This window comes from Portunus trituberculatus, chromosome 13 (assembly GCF_017591435.1).
Source record: "Portunus trituberculatus isolate SZX2019 chromosome 13, ASM1759143v1, whole genome shotgun sequence".
Classification (NCBI taxonomy): Eukaryota; Metazoa; Arthropoda; class Malacostraca; order Decapoda; family Portunidae; genus Portunus; species Portunus trituberculatus.
The window spans coordinates 10,539,959-10,549,958 of NC_059267.1; the positions used below are offsets into that span (position 1 = coordinate 10,539,959).

The following is a 10,000-nucleotide window of genomic DNA, read 5'->3' on the forward strand; positions in this document are numbered from 1 at the left end:
CCCAAAACTAGTATTATTTTCGAGAGAGAGAGAGAGAGAGAGAGAGAGAGAGAGAGAGAGAGAGAGAGAGAGAGAGAGAGAGTGTGTGTGTGTGTGTGTGTGTGTGTGTGTGTGTGTGTGTGTGTGTGTGTGTGTGTGTGTGTGTGTGTGTGTGTGTGTGTGTGTGTGTGTGTAATGTACCGCCACGTGTACCAACATTTGTGTACGTATTTCTAGTGTACATGTAAACAATTCCCCGGTGTTTACATGCACGTGTCCGAAACAGTTACTCAGGGAGGCCGGCGAGTCACCTTCAGACGAGTGACATTTGGCACACACACACACACACACACACACACACACACACACACACAAAAGGTCTCATCGGATTAATTTCCATGTAAACGACCACGGATTGTGTGTGTGTGTGTGTGTGTGTGTGTGTGTGTGTGTGTGTGTGTGTGTGTGTGTGTGTGTGTGTGTGTGTGTGTGTGTGTGTGTGTGTGTGTGTGTGTGTACACTGATGAAAGGTTAAAAATCCGCGCTTACTTTTACGTACACATCCGATTACGTACATGAAGGGAAATCCCCCGTACACACGAGAGAGAGAGAGAGAGAGAGAGAGAGAGAGAGAGAGAGAGAGAGAGAGAGAGAGAGAGAGAGAGAGAGAGAGAGAGAGAGAGAGAGAGAGAGAGAGAGAGAGAGAGAGAGAGAGAGATAAATGACCATTTTTTTTATTCTCAAACTTTATTAAAAAAAATCAAGTACTTTCTATGGGAGAGAGCATTATAATTTCTCTCTCTCTCTCTCTCTGTGTGTGTGTGTGTGTGTGTGTGTGTGTGTGTGTGTGTGTGTGTGTGTGTGTGTGTGTGTGTGTGTGTGTGTGTGTGTGTCTATCGTAGCGTGGCGAAGAGAAGGTGAAGGAAGTGTCAGATTGTGTCTTGGGAAAGGAAAGGAAGGAGGGTGGGAAGGAGGCAGGAGGAAGAGAGAGAGAGAGAGAGACAGAGGGGGAGAGAGAGACACAAGGAGAAAGGCAAGCTTACCCACTCCCCTTCGGCCCTCTCCCTTCTCATATTTCCCACCTACACACAGTGGCCGGGAATAGAGACATGTATTAGCACTTGTCTTTATATCTAAGCCTTTTCAATACCCCAGCATCACTTTCAAGCCAGTGTTCTTAAAGGTTCGAGTGGGTTACGTCGACTTTAAAAGGCTGTGGTGGCTGTGTGAAGGGTTTTCAAGTATATTCGAGGCTCCAGTGGTGGTTTGACAGGCTGCATTGAAGGTTACTGGGATTTTTAAGTGCTTCTATGGCTCTGGTGGAAGTTAAATAGGCTGTATTGGCTGTTAGGCAGCTTTACTACTGTATTTGTGGTTCCAGTAGTGGTTTTAACAGGTTGCATTGAAAGTTATTGACATTTCCATTAGTTTTGAGTATCTGTATGGGTCTAGTGATGGTTTACTAAGCTGTATTGGTTGTTAGACGGGTTTTCTAGTGTATTTGCGATTCCAGTAGTTGTTTTAACAGGTTGTATTGAAGGTTATTGATATTTCGATTAGTTTTGAGCATCTGTATGGGTCAAGTGATGGTTTACTAAGCTGTACTGGATGTTATAAGGGTTTTCCAGTGTATTTGTGGTTCCAGTAGTAGTTTTAACAGGTTGCATTGAAGGTTATTAGAGTATTGAGCGATTAAATGACTCTAGTGATGGTTTAATAAGCTGTATTGGATGTTATGAGGGTTTTTGTAATGTATTCGTGGTTCCAGTAGTGGTTTTAATACGTTGCACTGAAGTATATTGTGATTCTAAAGTTTCAATGGTTCTAGTGGAGGTTTAATAAGCTGTAGTGGATGTTATAAAGGTTTTCTAGTGTATTCGTGGTTCTAGTGATGGTTTAAGACTGTGGTGGATGTTAGAGGTAGTGTAACAGGCTGTACTAGAGATAATTGTTCTTTTCACATGCTTGTAGGGTTGTAGTGACAGTTTAACAGGCTGTACCGGGTAGTGTTGTGGTTTTCAAGTGTCTGTAAGGTAAGTATTAGTAGTGGTTTAATAGCTTCAGTCCAAGACGTTAGTTTTCACGAAAGGGTTAAACAAAATGAGAGAGAGAGAGAGAGAGAGAGAGAGAGAGAGAGAGAGAGAGAGAGAGAGAGAGAGAGAGAGAGAGAGAGAGAATAAAACCAAGAAAAAAAAAGTAAAAAGGTTTTAATGTGAACAGAACCTGGATATCATGTAATCAATATCCTAATTCAAGTTATTCTCTAGTCGGTAATACATTTCCCCGCCAAGCATCAGCAACACCACCGCGGGGAGCATAAGGTGTGTGATTGTGACCTGTATTGTGTCACCGCGTCAGTGTCAGTGCATGTGTCAGCTGAGGGCACGCGGCACGCTAACACTGCCACTAATAATACTCTCATTCGCTGTCTTGTCTGAGTGTCCCCCTTCCTTTTTTTTTTGTGTGTATGAGGGCAAAGTTGGTCTAGAGCAATATAAAACGAAAAAAAAAAAAAAAAAATGGCCCACTTAGTAGTCAGTCCCTTAGCACGTCCGAGAGTAAGCACAAGAAAGAAAAAAAAAGGATAAATGTCTTGAAAACTCCCTCTTAAAATGAAGTAAAGTCATAGAAAGATGGAAATACAGAAGCAGGCAAGGAGTTCCAGAGCATACCAGACAAAGGGTTCAAATCCTGCCCACGGTCCGAGTGTAGGTTGGGCTTCCTCACTCCAGGCAAGGGTTTCCTAGCGGGTGGGCTTTGAGATAGGAGGTACTCGACAAAGTATCCCCTTTAGCCCAGAAATTCCCGTGAAAAGCCCACATGGTATAAATAAATAAAAAAAAAAAACATTACTTTATCAGATATCAGGTTATTTCCATTTCAATAATCAAGTACTATAAGGAAAACTGTGATCTAGTATCTGAATTGCGCGAATAACTAACTGAAAAGTGTGTGAACTGTTTTTGAAACGTGTTAATCTTCAGGTGAAAATATCTGATGCACACACACACACACACACACACACACACACACACACACACACACACACACACACACACACACAGACATAGTTTTGCATGTCCACCACCGAGACTTACACCACATTGTAGTTTTCCTTAGAGCATCTTATGGCAGTGTAAGGGCTTTGGTTGTTGGTTTAGTTGGCAAGACAAGAATACATAGGTTGTCTGGGGTGACGGATGGAAATATGGTAGTGTTACCGAGTGATGCCGTTCGTGAAATCAGCATCCAGCCAAACGATATGAGTATGTATGTTCCGCACACACACACACACACACACACACACACACACACACACACACACACACACACACACACACAATCCCCATATGTATATTTTCAGTATGTATGTACTGTAATTACTAACAAACCGTATTATTATTACTATTATTATTATTATTATTATTATTATTACACACACACACACACACACACACACACACACACACACACACACACACACACACACACACACACACACATTGCGTCATAAAGGTTGCAAAAGTAGAAGCACATTACGTGAAGCAGAGTGCACTGGAGACAGCAACACAGAGAAACAGAAGAGAGGACAAGTGGAGATGTTAACTAACGTGCGAGGCAAGATGTATCCTTAAATGTTTGGGCGCTCAGCTCTTTTAACCCACTCAGTTCCATGACACATCTTTATATTTATTCAGGTTATCATATGGTAATTTTCTACAGCTTCAAAATCTCATGAGGGCTTAAAATAGTGAATATTCTGGACCATTAACCTTCTGATCTCTATAGAACCTTGCTAGTGTAAATAATGTCTAATCGTACTCAGAACTCATGGTGATAATGCGTCCCAGTACAGAAGGGGTTAACGAGGTCTGGTGAGAGTGGCTGAGGTTATCGAGGATGTTTTAATGATGGCAGCGGGAGTTTTAACAAGGTCTCTGCATCATCAATTAGGAAGACATTGAAAAAAAAATGACGAATCGTTTCTGTGCCCTTGGAAAACAATCATAATGAGTGAAAGCGTTGAAAAAAAAAAAAACTAAGAGATTTAACATTTACAATACCACGGCATCAGTTTAATTACATTCTAAATACCACAAGGAGGGCTTACAATGAGCTTACGATGATATATTTTTGTAATGAAGAGGTTCAAATCTTCTACATCTAGGTATCCACTATACTGTTCAAACTAACGCCAGCATTCTAACACACTTCTATACACTTCTGCTCTCTCCCCCACGACTATTTTCAAATCAAAGAAATGATCAGCCGGGTTCTCAAGACGGTTTCTCCTGTTAATAATGTAGAAAACTAGAACTCTGTTAATTTGTCACTAAAACTGAAAAAAACTTAAAAACCGGTGTAACGCAATTAGAGCCTTTTGAAAGTAATCGAGATGGAGCCAGAAATGTTTCAGAATATGCTAAGTACTGTCTGTACCATCGCTACGTGAATGACGCTCGGAAACTGTCAGTACAAGTGAAGGGGTTAATGCTGAGTGACAGGTCAGCCGCAGTGAGTGGACAGTACTAGACTAAACCTGCATCTTTAAACGTATCAGCGTCTTATTACTTACTCCTAACGTTGCCAGGTCATCCAGCTTAACTTGCCGCCTTACAAGTTTTCCCAGTCTTAAAGAGAAGTGGTCAGGAAGTTATTCTTAAAACTTTTTTTGGTATCATATCTCTACTTTTAATATTGCCGGCTTAACTTCGGTTCTAGATCAATACGAAAAGAAAAAAAAAAACGTGAACCAGATATATTGATGTTTTCAAGGATTTTTTCATAATGTACTAATTTGTGTTACAACTGATCTTGACGGCCCTGTGGCGCAATGGTAGCGCGTCTGACTCCAGATCAGAAGGCTGGGTGTTCGAGTCACTCCGGGGTCAAACGTTTTTCAAGTTCAGCTTTTAGTAACGCATTAACGAATTCCGCATCACCAATATGGAAGAAGCGCATGTAAGAACGGACACACTACAGTTTTCAAGGGTGTTTTCATGACTAGTGATAGATTAACTAATGCTGGACAACATTAACCCCTTCAGTACCAGGACACGTTTTCATATCAATTCAATATTATTTGATGATTTTATGCAGCGTCAGAAAGTTATGAGGGGATTAAAATAGAGAAGACTCTGGCCATTAAGCTTCTGATCTCCATAGACTATCCTAATGTAAATAAAATCGTTTAATCACAACCGAATCCCAAGGTAAAAATGCACTCCAGTACTGAAAATGTTAAAACGAAACCAGAACATATTGGGCTTTCAAGGGTATTTTCTTGACCCTTGTGATAAGATTAACCCCTTTAGTACCATGACACGTTTCCCTATTCATTCTGCTTACTATATGGTGATTTTATACAGCTTCAGACACTTACGTGGGGATTAAAATAGTGAAAACTGGCCATTAATCTTCTGACCTCCATAGACCCTTTCTAATGTAAATAAAATCGTCTATTCGCACCCATAACTAAAGACAAAAATGTGTCCCAGTACTGAAGGGGTTAACTACTTTTACATCAGCAGTAAGAATCACCACCAACGAGAACGAGCACACTGGGATTTTTAAGGGTAATTTAATGATTCTAGACAATAATTACAACTCCACATTATCTAGATGGGGAAAACAACAGTGAAAACGAATACATAAAGGTTTACAAGGGTGTCACGTAACGAGAGATTAACTACAGCTCTTGTAAATAAATACCAAAGCCCAAGACATGTAGCTATTATCAAAGAATGTTAGGTAAATGACTGGAGGAATTAACTACAACACTTCTACATCAACAATAAAACCCATGACGTCTGTATCGTGACTTCCAAAGGTGTTATACGACTAGACATCAATTACGACCCTACAATCAACAGAAATACCTACCACGGGGTCTGAATTGTGATTTCCAAGGGTGTTATACCACTAGAGATCAATTAAAACTCTTCCACATCATAGAAACCCCACGAAGAAGTCTGTATTGTAATCTCCAAGTGTGTTATGTGACTAATGAGACTAACTGCACCTCTTCTACATCAATAGGAAAACGCGACATGTAGGGATTTTCAAAGGGTGTTATATGGCTAGAGAAAATAACTACTACTCTTCTATATATAAAAATACGTCTATATCGTGACTTTCAAGGGTCTTACATGGTTAGAAAATTAATAACTTCCTTACATTAATAGAAAAATCCACGAAAACATCTCTATTGTGATTTCCAACGGTGTTACATGATTAGAGATTAATTAAAACTCTTCAACAACAGAAAAACCAAACGTACAAGTCTATATTATGATTTCCAAGGGTTTTATATGACTAGAAATTCATCACTCCTTTTACATCAACAGAAAAACCCACCAAAACATCTATTCCGTGATTTTCAACGGTGTTACATGACTAGAGATTAATTAAAACTTTTCATCAACAGAAGTCTATATTATGATTTTATAGGACTAGAAATTAATCACTCCTTTATAGCAACAGAAAAAACCCACGAAAACTTCTACATTATGACTTCAAAGAGTGTTTATACATTACTTACACCTCTATAACCCATAATGAAAAAATGCCAATGAGAACCCGAGAAGTTACGACCCCCGTGGACTGTCACTGTAAGGTCAAGAAATAAACCCCACACAAACATCAACACTGGCTTTCAAGGGTGTTTATCGATGACACACAGCTCTATAACCCATAATGAAAAAATGCCAGTGAAAGCCCAGCAAGTTATGATCCCCGTGGCCTATCACTGTAAGAAACATCGACAAAAAATAATAATACATAAATAAATGAATAAATACATGAATGAATAAGCATCTACATTATGACTTTCAAGGATGTTTATACATAAGTACAGCTCTACAACCGACAATAAAAAAGTGCCAGTGAGATCCCAGCAAGTTCTAATTTTCTAATCTTTTATGGAAACTGCAATTCTAGTGGAGCTTTTTATCTAATATAGTTATTTTGCCCTTAGCAGTTCTCCCTCTTACATCAAAAAAAAAGAAAATTATGATCCACGTGGCCTGCGAAAGTAAGGAGAGAGAGGGCATCACCTTCTCATCTCCCCGCGTTATCATTGGCACGTGATTTACAACAGGATGCGATAAGGTTAACGTCATCATATCCTGCCCATTACGAGGGTCTTACGGGGACACCACTGATATCAATGTCACTATCATCACTTGTTCTGGGTTTTTTCTTTTGTTTTTTTATCCATTTCTCTTTTCATTTTCTTCGTTTTATTTGTTGGTTTCATGAGTTTGTGGTTTTGTTTGTCTATCTGTGTGTGTGTGTGTGTGTGTGTGTGTGTGTGTGTGTGTGTGTGTGTGTGTGTGTGTGTGTGTGTGTGTGTGTGTGTGTGTGTGTGTGTGTTCGTTAAATCCGCATGTACGTAGGCAGTGGCTATTGACATGTTTCTCATCCTATCCTCATCCATACATACATACATACATATATACATACACCATACATGCTCCATAAAAGCATTTCTCTCTCTCTCTCTCTCTCTCTCTCTCTCTCTCTCTCTTCTTGACTTCTTTTTTTAAGTTTTATATATTTTTTTCTCTTTTCTGGTGTCAATTAATATTTTACTTCAATTACGCGCCAAAAACTTATCAGTGTAATTCAAATCTCATGATAATGATATTTTTCTCCTAATAAACATGTGAAATCCATTACTACAACCACCACCACCACCACCACCACCACCACCACTACCACTAACATTATTACAATCATTATTAGCATTATTACCACCACAATTTATGTCATTAGAGTCATTAAGCCTCTCTCTCTCTCTCTCTCTCTCTCTCTCTCTCTCTCTCTCTCTCTCTCTCTCTCTCTCTCTCTCTCTCTCTCTCTCTCTCATCATCACTTTAAACCAATACGCCGCTGCCACCACCACCAAAACCACTACAATCACCACCACTACCACCACCACCACCAAAACCACCATCACCACCACCACCACCACCATTCCCACGGTTCTACCTCTCCCCCTCTCCCCCCCCCCTGTATCTTCCCTGTCTCCAAACTAAATCAAATTAAGAATGCAGTAGAGTCATGTCAACGAGAGAGAGAGAGAGAGAGAGAGAGAGAGAGAGAGAGAGAGAGAGAGAGAGAGAGAGAGAGAGAGAGAGAGAGAGAGAGAGAGAGAGAGAGAGAGAGATGAAATATGAAACCTTCTATCAATGCGAACACAAAAGCACAACAAAACAAAAAAACAACAACACAACGAAACACAATAAATAAACAAAAAATCAAATCAAAAAACAAAAAATCAATATGAGAGAAGAGAATGAGAGAGAGAGAGAGAGAGAGAGAGAGAGAGAGAGAGAGAGAGAGAGAGAGAGAGAGAGAGAGAGAGAGAGAGAGAGAGAGAGAGAGAGAGAGAGAGAGAGAGAGAGAGAGAGAGAAAAACATGATAACCTTATAATAAAAGTAATAAGAATAAGAAGAAAAAATAAAGAAAAGAAGAGGAAGGTAAAAAAGAGCAAAAATAATGGTGGTGGTGGTGGTGGTGGTGGTGGTGATGGTGGTGGAGATTGTGGTGTTGGTGGAAGTTGCAGCATCCGAGGAGGAGGAGGAGGAGGAGGAGGAGGAGGAGGAGGAGGAGGAGGAGGAGGAGGAGGAGGAGGATGCCAGCCACCTCGATCAATAGCTTCTGTGTGGGGGGCAGGGAAGAGAGGATGAGTGTTGGGGGATGGAGGGGAGGAGGAGGCGCCAGCAGACCTCTACCCTCCCCTCCTCTCTCTCTCTCTCTCTCTCTCTCTCTCTCTCTCTCTCTCTCTCTCTCTCTCTCTCTCTCTCTTCCTCATTCCCTCACTCTCCATCCCTCCCCTTCCTCCTCCTCCTCCTCTTTTTTCCTGTACCACCACCACCACCACTACCAACACCACCACCACCACCACAACCACCATCACCATCACCATCACCACCACCACCACCATCACCACCACCACCACAACAACAACAATAATTTACTAACATCGCCATTAAAATAAGTGATTTACTAATTAATGAATGTAAATGAACACACACACACACACACACACACACACACACACACACACACACACTTGTTCACTGTGTGTGTGTGTGTGTGTGTGTGTGTGTGTGTGTGTGTGTGTGTGTGTGTGTGTGTGTGTGTGTGTGTGTGTGTGTTTCTATGGTGCCATGGTGTTGTTGGTAGTGAGAGAAATGAAACGTTGCTATGGTGATGCGAGAGAGAGAGAGAGAGAGAGAGAGAGAGAGAGAGAGAGAGAGAGAGAGAGAGAGAGAGAGAGAGAGAGAGAGAGAGAGAGAGAGAGAGAGAGAGAGAGAGAGAGAGAGAGAGAGAGAGAGAGAGAGAGAGAGATACTGTGAGAAAGTAGACAAAATAAAAAAGATAAGAGATAAAATGATAAAGAGCAACATAAGAAAAAATAAATAAAAAAAATCTTACGAGAAATGAAAAATAAAGAAAAAATTTGATGCCTAAAAATGCAGAGAAAAATAAATTAGGTGATAATGATGAAGAGGAAATGAAAGGAAGGAGATGAAAGGGAGAGGAGGAGGAGGAGGAGGAGGAGGAGGAGGAGGAGGAGGAGGAGGAGGAGGAGGAGGAGGAGGAGGAGGAGGAGGAGGAGGAGGAGGAGGAGGAGAAGAAGAAGAAGAAGAAGGAAATGATGAAAGAGAAATACATAATGATCTGAAATGTGAGAGGAGAGAAAAAGTAGATAAAAAAAATAGAACACAATGAAATGGAAAACAGGAAAGAGAGAAGAGAATAAAAAATAAAAGAAAAGAACGAAGATAGAAAAAAAAACAAAGAGAACACGAATAAAGCAAAGAAAAACAGACGATGGAAAGAAGACAGAAAGAAGAAAGGAGATGAGGAAAGGAGATCAGGAATGGAAACAGAGGAAATAAAAGAGGAAAACAGAAGAGATGGAAGTGAAAAATAAGATGAAGGAAGATTAGGAGAGGGAGTGAAGGATATAGAGGATGGAGATGGAAAAAGAAGATGAGAAGAGAAGAT

At 40.5% G+C, this 10,000-nt stretch overlaps 2 protein-coding genes and 1 non-coding gene across 5 annotated transcripts in view; 2 read left to right on the forward strand and 1 right to left on the reverse strand.

The window, feature by feature from the left end:
• LOC123503319 (TBC1 domain family member 2B-like) overlaps nt 1-10,000 on the reverse strand; it is a 71,988-nt gene that overhangs the window by 18,990 nt on the left and 42,998 nt on the right. The gene's annotated exons all lie outside the window — the stretch shown is intronic.
• LOC123503322 (LIM domain-containing protein A-like) overlaps nt 1-10,000 on the forward strand; it is a 42,172-nt gene that overhangs the window by 6,249 nt on the left and 25,923 nt on the right. The window lies entirely within an intron of this gene.
• Trnaw-cca lies at nt 4,800-4,871 on the forward strand. Its single transcript has one exon. It is a non-coding gene; the product is annotated as a tRNA-Trp (tRNA).